Below are 11190 nucleotides of genomic sequence, written 5' to 3'. Positions count from 1 at the left end.
TGTATATTATATGCGATCGTAGGCTGGCGACCGGCCCAGACCAAGGTAATGAGTAAAGAGCACTTTTATAAAAAACTTAAACATAAACATGTGGCTGTGTTCCAACACTGCACACAGCCTCTGTGGGGTTCCTGGGTACTCATCTCAGGTAGTTCCTGGTTCTTCCAGTTTCTCTATGTCTTCTTTTCCAAGTTCCGCTCTCCTTTGCAGTTTGCATTCCACTTTCTTAGTAAATGGTTTGGTCTTCCCCTGGAGACCAGTGCATATTTGTGCTGCTTTATGTATCTTCTTGTGTATTGTTGGTATCTCTGGGCAGGAGATATGCCAATATGTTAGTGATTTTGGGGCATATGTATCAAAATCCCCAGTTGCGAATCTCATAATGCAAATTTTTGCGATTCTCTTTTTGAAATTCGCAAATCGTGATGTAAATAAAAAATCGCTAATGAATTGCGATTTCTTAAAAAATTGCTAAAAATTCTCAGAAACTCGTTTTGCGATTCCTTAATTGAGAATTTCGCAAATTAAGAAATCGCAAAAAACAGGAATCTGCAATACAGCTGCAGCCTGATGACATCACACCCAGGAAGTGGGAGTGATTTGCTGCACCTGATTGCCTGAGCCACAGTTATAGGCTGTTTGTAGAGTGAGAGGAGTGAGCACGGCAGAGGAACATCCACAATGGAGTCCCAGAAACAACATAAGGGCAAGGAGGGAGAAAAAAGGAAGAGGAAGCACAAATTTAGTGACAAGGAGCAGGAGGTGCTCATTGAGGAGATGGTTTGCAGCCATGAGCTCCTCTTTGGAAAGAAGGCACTCCGGATCCCTGAGTCCAGGAAAAGGAAGATATGGCTGGACATACAGAAAAAAGTAAATGCTGTCGGTGTGACCCATCGGACGGTGGAAAAATAAGGAAAAAGATGGTATGACATGCGGCAAAGGTTGAAGGAGATGGTGGCAGCTAGGCTGAAGGAGGCCAACAAGACAGGGGGAGGAGCATCCACAGCAACAGACCCAACACACTATGAGGAGCTGGTGGAGTCAACCCTCCTGCTTGATAGCGTCAGTGGTGTGGCTGACATAGACAGCTCCGACCCTGCAACCAGCAGCCAAGGTAAGATGCATGCAAAATATAACCGCACACATCCCCATCCCATGCACACAGTCATGAATGCATCAAACCCAAACTACACATGTCACTCCGGTCCACTTCTTACAGCACACCCAGCAACGCATCATGGGAGATGTAGTCAGATGCATGATAGTGTGTCCATGAGACATAGCAAACTAAATGCAGCATGTGAATCAGTAAAAAGGGGAAAAGAGAGTGTCAGAAGTTAGCCAATACAAAGTGTAAAAACGTTATTGAGTGCAAAATGCAGACATTGTCACAAACTCATGAATTCCTCTTTATATCCACAGCACAATCTAGGACACTGGAAGACAGTGCAGAGGGCTAGGATTTTGGAAATCCTGAGGACCAGGCTGATGATGGAGACTCATGCGACGACACAGAGCCCACACCAATAACACACAGTAAGCACGCAATTGTGCCCCCACTGCCCCATTGGAGGATGACACAGAGGCCACAGGGGAGGAGAATGAACAATCAGAGCCAAGGCAGGGTTTCTCACACATGCATGGACGGCACACACTGAAGAACCGGGGTTTAACCCAGCGGCGTCAGGGGCATGCCTAAGATTTTAGAGTTTACCTGTCTTGGTATACAGAGACACAGAATACTTCTGGATGGCATCAGAGACCAAGTTTATTAGCTGCAGCTAGTAATAGTGATCCTAGAAATACATCACCTTGTAAATTCTCAGGAGACTGCTCATTTTACTAAGCCCCCTTTTATACCCAATATTCACATTATAAATGTACACCCACTGCACAAAATGCTAGCCAATAAGGTACATTTTCAAACAAAGTGTTGCATAACAAAAACTCAATTTACAGTATCCCAATCCAAAAGTTAATTATTTGGAATGTCCCTAAATTCAATCTCCACAAGTCGGACACACCTATAATTGAAAGCATAACCCATGTAATGAAGAAACATAAAAAAGAAACGGTAACAGATGCTGAACAAGATAAGGCATGTGCAAGGAAACTAAAAGTTAACGATGTCTTGAACATTGATTGGCAATCTTAGACAAAGATCGATCAGGGAAATTGGCTTTGCGAGGTCAGTTTCAGGTGAAGAGGTCAGTTTCTTACAGTTCATTTCAGAGTCAAAACGAAACCTAGTTAATGTATACATGAACTAAGAAGGCCAGGCCACTTTATTCGCCAGGCTACCTTCACAGGCCTACCTGAGGGCAACACAAAATGGTGGCACAGAACAAAATGGAGTCAGACTCGAGAATTACAGAACCTCAACACCCCAACTGAGGGAACCAGGAACTGAAACACGCAGGTCACGGGCCAGGCCAGCACTGCCACAGTAGAAAATCCCACAGTCTTCGCAGGTCTGGTGAACAGCATGCTGCTGGTGCAACGCCTGCAACAAAAATCATTGCGGTCAATAAATAGGAAGCTCTGCAAATTAAACAAAAATCAGCGCTACCTGGGGGAGGGCATCATGGCCATGGCAGGTGCCATAGATGACCTGTGTGTGACATTGAACCGGGACCAAGAAGCCAGGGACAGGGCTGCCCAACGTGCTAACGCCCGTCTGCACAGCTACACCAAGGCGGTGAAACACCTGTGCACCACCCCAAGCAACTAGACCTGTCGCAGCACAAGCATGAAAGTAGAAATGTCACACTGCTGCCACGACATCAAAAGAGGCCTGGCGCAGGTCACCAGTGCTGTAGAACAGATGCAGACAGGAAACACAGGTGGCACAGCAATCACGGTCTCAGGGGAGAGTGAGGAGACATCGAGCAGGAGTAGCTACACACCAACATTGCCAGATACAAGAAGGCGCATTGGCATACAGGGTGCAGCACTTAGGTACCCAATGGTGGGCACTCAGCCAGGAGAACGGCCAGCAGCAGTCCGTCACCGAAGGAGGTGAACTGTACACTAAAATAGTCGTGCAAATAGGTGATGCAACCCATTCATACAAAGTCCACTCAATTTCAGGACTACCTGCACTGTGGACATAAAATGTGCTGTGAACAGCAACAGTCATTGTGTTTGTCAGACTGTGTGACACACTTTCATCCTGCTGTTTAAGGTATGAATAAACACAGAACTGATTAAAATAATTATGTTGCCTCATGTCATCCTTATTCACCTAGAAGTAGTTCAGTGTGATCTTAGCCCGTCTCTGACGTCTGGCAACTGCCCCAACTCCAGATGCTGGTCTGCCAGGGGGACCTGGGCCATCATCGTCCGACGTAATTGTATCAGTAACTTCAATTTGGATGCCTTTTTTCATTGCCATGTTGTGGAGCATTGAACAGCTACCCACGATTTTGCAGCAGGTCTCAGTGCTGTATTGGAGTGTTCCTCAGCTTTTATGCATGCTCTTCAGGATCCCAAACGTACGCTCTATGACACAGCGCGTAGATCTGTGTGCCCTGTTGAATCTCCTTTCCATTACATTGGCTAGATTCAGATGCAGGGTCATGATGAAGTCCCGCACTGCATGGGCACTGTCACCTGCAGGGATAGAAACAATAGGTGAGTCACTGTCCCCCCCTCACAAGATGTACTGTATGGATGGATGTGTGCTGTGCATTTACCTAGCAGGTAGCCCTCACCAAACTCGTCAGCATTCAGACTGTGCATCCCACTATGTCTAAAGATGAAAGAGTAGTGAGTACTGCTTCTGTATTTAGCTACAATGTCATTGATGATATGTTTGTCATTGCACACGACCTGTATATTCAGGGAATGGTAGGATTTACGGTTTCTGAAGACATATTCATTTGTGTATGGGGGTGAGGGCCAAGACGCCTACGGGTATTTGTTCGCGCTCTATAAATGTCAGTAAATAAATAAAATAAAATAAATAAATAAATCTATGTAGCCAATGACGTGGGGGGAACGTGCAATCTGGTAGAAGTCCAGTTTTGTTTGCTGTAATGCCTGTTGTGTGCTGGGGAAGTGTATGTGATATGGTAGCCTCTGTAGCATTGCATCTAATAAGGCACAGAAGAAGCACAACAGGACACTCTGTGAGACCCCACCTGCCGCTGCTATCACCCATTGAAAACTCCCTGAGGCTAGGAGGTGCAGGGAGCACAGGACATGCACATGGGTAGGAATTGTTTGGGTCCTGCGTGTTGGGTGCTTCAGATAGGGTTTCAGCTCCTTAATCATGTCTAAAATGGTCTTTGGTTCCAGCCTGTACCTCTCATGGATCTCCTCTCCAGTCTGCTGGAACAGAGTGACGCGCAGTCTGAAGATCCATTCTTGTCGCATTCTCTTCTGTGCTACAGCCCGAATTTGCAGCCTCCTGGCTATTACATATAGTGCTGCCATTGTAGAAGAACCTGAAGCATTGTGGGCTGGTTTAAGTAGCTTGCACTTGGTTACCACCTACATGTACTTGGTGTTAATTGCGATTTGCAGGAATGCAAATTTTCATTTGTCGCAATTTGAGATTTTTTCATACATGTCTTTGGGATTTCTTTAACTGCAAATTGTGAAATAGCGATTTTCGCAAGCTGAAAAGTCGCTGTTTGTGAATTTGCACAGAAGTTTGCAGGATTTTTGCCTCGCAACGTAAGAAATTGCAAAGTTAGCGATTTCTTAATATTGCGATGCAAAAATGTCTCATACAATGCGTTTAGCGATTTTGTATTTGCAAATGCTGTTTTTTTGCGATTCGCAGTGTTTGCAACTACAAAATCGTTTCATACATATGCCACTGTGTGTGTAACTGTCAGGGTTTTGCGACTAGCCTCTATTTATAATACTAAATTAGTGAATAGGGCAAGGTCAATAGCAAAACTCAGTCGGGTAAATGTGTGGTACCCATGCCTTTCAAAATAGGCTTTCTCTGTTACTATGTATATAGTTTTTTCCCTGTAGTAAAAGTAGACGTCCTTCTTAAGATCGCCACCGCTATGGCCATTGAGGAAGACTTCGAGTTAGCGTAGGTTCTAGTTGATGTGTGCCGCGCGCTGTTTAGCTGCTGCGCACTTCAACTGCTTTGTTTTCTGAGGTAGCAGTTAGAGCCTGAAGCTCCGTGTCTATTTTCATGACAGGAGTTGAAGGAATCGTAGATAAATCGTTTGAGCCCAAGTCAGCTATCTGCGGGTATGCAGAGAGAGCTAGGGTAATACCGGTAATTAATTTCCCTGTGGAATTTCATAGAACTAGAAATATCCTCGCATTATTCCTTTTCATCACTCAAGAGGCAACCCGAGTTCCAGAGGTCGCAAAGGAACTTCTTCAGCCCAAAGCCTTGCCGTGCCTTCCACAGCGGGAGTGAGGTTCTTTCCCGCTATCAGCTTCTGAATCAACTCGGCGGACCGCACCCCTTCACTCCAGAACTGAGGTCGCAGTGTACCAAGAGAGTGACAGTAAGCTTGTGGCTGTTCCCCTACATGGCTGCAAACTTAAAATACTTGTGTTCCCTTCGTGCGCTTCCCCTCTCTTATCCTTTCCCCTTCTTGCCTTCCTTGTACCTTTTTGCGCGTTGAAGGAATTCTCTTCATGGATACTCACCAGCGGCTAGAAAGGCAGAGCCTCTGCAAGAACCCCAGTTAAAGTGACCATTGGAAGTCTTCAGGTATTAATTGGTGGTCCTTAAGGGAGGGATTAGAAAACCAGTTAGAAACTTGCAGTAATTATAGTTTGTACTTTTCCAGGCATGAAGCTTCCCAACAGAAACTACCAAACACTATGAAGAGTAGCAATAACTTGTGGATGACTGGTAGGATAAGCTTTGTTTATTAAATAGAGAGAATTCCTAAAAAAGGTGGGTTGTTGTTGTTTATTCTCTCTTCCCCCTTCTGTGTATTAGGCACTCGTCTGGAACTGACAGCAGAAGCACAGAGAGAGCTCCGCGGTCAGAGAGGGTGTCAGCCAATCTCAAGTTGTCTCTTCTTTCTTCCACTTCCCCTTTTCCCCCTCGCTGGTGGGTTTGCTCTTGGTGGCAAAGACACTGGTGGGTGGGCTATTGGGACTAGCATCTATACTGCCTCTGCGAAGAGATTGAGCCTTCTGACAGAAATAAATAGAAATATTTTTTATATACACTAAATTGGTTTGTTTTAGTCGGATCTACACTGTCAATTAAATGTGGTAAAACAAACTGCTTTACACTCCTTCAAGATATGCCTGAAGGATGCTCTCCATAGCTACCACTTTGAGAGCAAAGTTTATCAAAGACCATAAACTCACAATAAAGGTTGCTTGGATTACTACAAGATGCATCACTCCATTAGATGTGCACCATATACGAAGCCAGACTCCTACACTCACACTCATGTGGGGAAAGTTGGTACAGTGCACACTACATCATCATAATGTGGGGTCTCTTCCCCAATGGATGGTATGATATATGCGTCTCTTTGTTTTCTGGAGACTACACAATACTCTACAATGTCTATTCATCTCCTACCCACTATCTCCAGAGGACTTTCCACTCCAACACTTGTAGTGAATTATGTGGATGGTGTCTATATGAAATGAAATGAAATTTGATTTGTAGAGCGCATGGCTGCCCGAAAGCGTCCCAGCGCTTGCTTAGGGAACCCGTCCTGGTATTCCCCTGCGAGATAACCCATTACTGGGCATCCCCAAGGTGAAAGCCAGGCATCCCGCTGCGAGGGGCCGTTGTGGAGATTAAGCAAGCTATTGCCCAGAGTTACAGAGTGGGACTCCATGATTGGAATAGGCACCGAGGCGAGAATTGTCAGGTCCGGGGAAATTTGAGCCCAAGACCCGCCGAGGCAGGGAATTGAACCCTGGTCCGGGCCAGACCTCTGCATCAGGGTCTGCCGCTCCAACCACTTGAGCCACACTTCTCCACGCTCTATGAGCTCTAGAATATACAGTTTATGTATCAATATGAAACTCGACACTACTACATGATTGCGGGGTGGGGAGAAGAACTGAGTTTTCCTCTCACTGACAAAAAATGGTCATATTGCTGCTCACAGATTCAACACATCTCGATTAACCACAGGCACAAACTTTTACGTTGTAAATTCCTCTATCATATCGACCTCTCCCATTTGGACATTGTTAAATTCTACCCTACTAGATTTATCCACTGTGTTAAGTGTCACTTCCCTGGGGCAGACTTGGCACACCTAACATCCACATGTCCGGAGATCTCCTTAGACAGGGCCTTTGCATTCATTCACCCTGACCCTCTGCTTGCTCTTTTGGGATACACCAAGTACATACTGTGCTCTATATGCCGTGTTACCTCATTGGCATTTTTATTAGAGAAATGGGAGATTGCGCTCTATTGTGGCAGTAACAAACTGACCACCTCTTTGGAATGACTTAAAAGCATGACATATTGTGATACTGTTGGTGACGAGTATGCCCTTCTTCAACCACATTCTTCTCCACCCAGGGATATTTGGCAGCCATTCCACAAATATCTTCGCACCCTTGAAAGGGACTCTACTGATTAGTACCTGCAACTCTTTCCCCCATAATTACCCAGTTATCCACCTATGTTCATCTCAACCACATTTTGTTCCCACACATTACTGTCGTACTTGCCTATTGTGAGGATATTTGATATTGCTTCCCTGTTTTTATGACATACTTCGTGGTGTGACCTCAACAGCTTGCCGCTGTTGTCTATTTGTTATTGCTGAAAATGAATAAAGACTATTTTAAATAAAGACAAAATCGATCAGAGCCATCCTGTGCTGCTTATGTTTCTAGATTTGTCTTTGGCTTTTGAGACTGTCTCTCATGTCATCTAGTAGACAGAATTGAAAGAGTTGGGGTCAGAGGCCAGGCTTTACGGTGATTGAAATACTTTCTATTGGATCACTCCCAAGCAGTCTTCCTTCCTCGTTTCACCTCCTCGTCCAAACTTCTGGTCTGCAGCTTCTCCTAGGGCTCAGCACTTGGCCCTACTCTTTTTAAGATCTACCTGGAGACTCTGGATAAACAGGTGTAGTCCTGGAAGTATGGGTGGTCTCCTATGCAGATAACACCCAGCTCTTCTTAGCTTTACATGAAACCATGCCCTCAACTCTGAGTTCCTTCAAGAAGTGTCTGAAAGGTGTGCTGGCTTGGATGGAGGGAAGTTGTCCCTAACTTAACACATGAAAATACTGAGATACTTTGTTTTGGCACCAATTCCTTCCTCAATGCCAGTCTTTGGTGGCCTTCTGAGATGTGCCCTGACCCAGCCCCAACTCAGATGACCAGACACCTTGGTATAAAATTTGACTGACATCTCACCTTTGAGCCTTAAATTTGGTCCCTCTCTGCATCTTGTTTTTTCACCATCAGAACCCTCGGAAGGATGCTCCTCATTCCTGTGGAGTTTTTAAAAACAAATGTCCACACTCTGGTTGTGGCAAAACTCGACTGTGCCAATAGTCTTTACTTAGGCCTACTGACCTCCCTTATCCAATAGCTTCAAGTTATCCAGAATTCTGCTGCATGCCTCATCTTGAAGATTCCTCCAGGTTTATCAATGTCTCCTTTCTTGAGGCATCTTCACTGGCTTCCTATTAATAAAAGAATCCAATTGTAGGCACTTACTCTAGTTTTTAAATCCTGCACTCACAAGATCCCTTGATATCTCAGGAGGAAACTTCGGCCTTACTCTTAGTGCAGAGCTCTGAGCTCCAATAACATTATGCTGCTGTATATTCTCTGCATATTAAAAGCCAGATGAGGCAGTCGTCCCTTCGCATATCTGGCTTACAAACTGTGGAACACATTGCTGCTCAGTCTGCACTCCAGCCCTTGGGAATCAATTTCGACTGAATTTCAAAACCTTGCCATCTTCAGTGTCCCCCTTTGCTTTCTGCTAGCACTGGGACAACTCCATGGAGGTGGCTGTGTGCTATATCACTTCCATGAAATTGAAAACATTTCTATGGAGCCCTCACTCCACCACCTCGAAGCTCCAGCATTAATGCTGTGCCTGCAGAGTAAAGTATGTAAAGAAAGCACACCACTACATTTTCATATTGCAGGTCACAGTGAGCGGAGGCGGCTTCTAGAATAGTGCCTCTGTCTCGATAGTTCAAGATCTTAGCTATGATTTTAAGGGGAGGTGCCCCAGGATGTGTGTCGGGATAGGCATCCTGTGTGCAAGCTCAATTGTGAAAAAGTTCAAAAGGTATTTAGGGCACAGACGGTTAAGCCTTATATCTTCCAGAAATAGGTCAACACTAGGTCCATCCGCTCCTATGGGGACTCCTACCACCTTGATGTTATTCCTTTGAGCACAGCCTTGGAATGCAGAATTCCAAAAATTCTCAACTTCACAGAGTGGGCCATAGGTTTTCCCCTCCATTTTCCTGTAAGTTGGCGAACGCGAGCAAGAACATTTTTACTTCAGACCACCTCCTGGTGAGATTTCTCAATGCGGGATGTCGCGGATGGCCAGAGCTGCTTTCAGTGGGAAAATCTTCTGTTTGCATTGAGAAAGTTGCCACTCAAGTTGAATATCTACTCGAGAAGCAGAAAGAAGCAACCCCCTCTTGCGTTGCGCCTTGTGCCGCTCACATTGATTTTCCAGCGTGGGACAAACACTCAGTGCTAAAAATCTACATAAACAGCACAACCAAACGCACTCCATTGCTTGCTGAACTCCGCGTAGCATGGCAGAGTTTTGAGGTCACTTTGTGGAGTTCCACACAGCCGAGGTTCAAAAACTCCGCCCAGAACTTCTCCAGTGTCTGCAGGCGGGCAGACACTCTCTCATATCGAGCAGTCCTTCTTGGAGTGTGAGCCAAGCTGGGGGAAGGTGGGAAAGAGGTCTCAGGCACCTGCATCATTGATTCATAAGTAGCTGTCAGGCCACAGGGACCATCAAAGACAATTTGTGAGCCCCGTCCCTACTCAGAACTGTCTTCTCTGCCCCATAATCATGGCAGGTATCAGGTTATAGGCCAAGCAGGCCCCACACATGTGCAGGGCCATCATACGCAGTCAAAGGAAGGTAGACAAAGGCCAACGGTGTCGCAAGGATTCTGCTCCTATATAGAACTGTGCACAGAGACCCAGGACCTCAGTGAATTGTGGTGTACTAAAAAACTCACCTTAGTGCCTAGAAACCCTAACCAGCTAGCATCAGTGTCACAATAGCTCTTTGTCCTATAGCAAAGTAACCAATGGTTAGACAAGCCAGAACATTCAACTTAGGTTATACTCAGGAATGCTGGGAAGCGAGAACACTCTTTTGTTATACTCTCATACCAGTCCACAACAGGAGTGAAAAAGAAAATGGGAAGGGTTAAAATATTTATTTTAACGACGTGCTCTAAGATGCAGTATCTTTGCTAACATAAGCAGACATATGATTAGAAATAATATTGTCAGCATTGTTACAATTCCATAAAAGACAAAAGGAGATATCATATTACAAAGGTACTATAGCACCTAGTTAATCACCCTCCCTAGATAGGAACTATGTTTTATGAACTAAAGAAGGTCTCGTAGGCTTGTGTAGGGGACCCCATACCACTAAGATCAGCAGGGATGAATCACATTAGGATCTGCAAAAGCTCTTTCTCCCTGGAAACAGAAATCTTCCAAGTGCCTGAAATCATGCCTACAGTGTGATATTAACCCCTTGCGTGCTGATGACGGCCCCTGTACATCATGCATCAAAAGTGCTCGTGTGCTGATGACGGCTGGGGGCTGTCATGAACCCGCCCACTCTCGAAAACAGCCGCACAGGTGCAGAATCGCGGCCGCGCCCAAGTGGTTAAAGGCGCCAGGATCTTGTTGGCTTGCAGCTGCGTATATTTTATGGCTAGAACATTAGCCGTTCAGCGCGGACAAACAGCTACCTTGTTATGATAACCTTGGAGGCTTTTAGCACTCAGTGTGCAGACTGGAGTCACGATGTAAGTCTAGAGATGCTGAAAACAAGCCAGTCTTATGTGAATAATTTCACGCAGCCTGAAGTACAACAACAGTTATATGCAGTGTCGTGTGCAAAAGCAGCAAAAAGGAAAAAAGGCGTTTAAACTGCTAATAAGCCTATGCTAACTTAACAGTGTGAATAACATGCAGAGTACAAGTTTGAAAGGGACAGATCCAAGTTCAAAAAGTTCGCCAAAGTGGATA

Source organism: Lissotriton vulgaris, unplaced genomic scaffold (assembly GCF_964263255.1).
Source record: "Lissotriton vulgaris unplaced genomic scaffold, aLisVul1.2 SCAFFOLD_845, whole genome shotgun sequence".
NCBI lineage: Eukaryota > Metazoa > Chordata > Amphibia > Caudata > Salamandridae > Lissotriton > Lissotriton vulgaris.
This window is presented reverse-complemented; position numbering follows the sequence as displayed.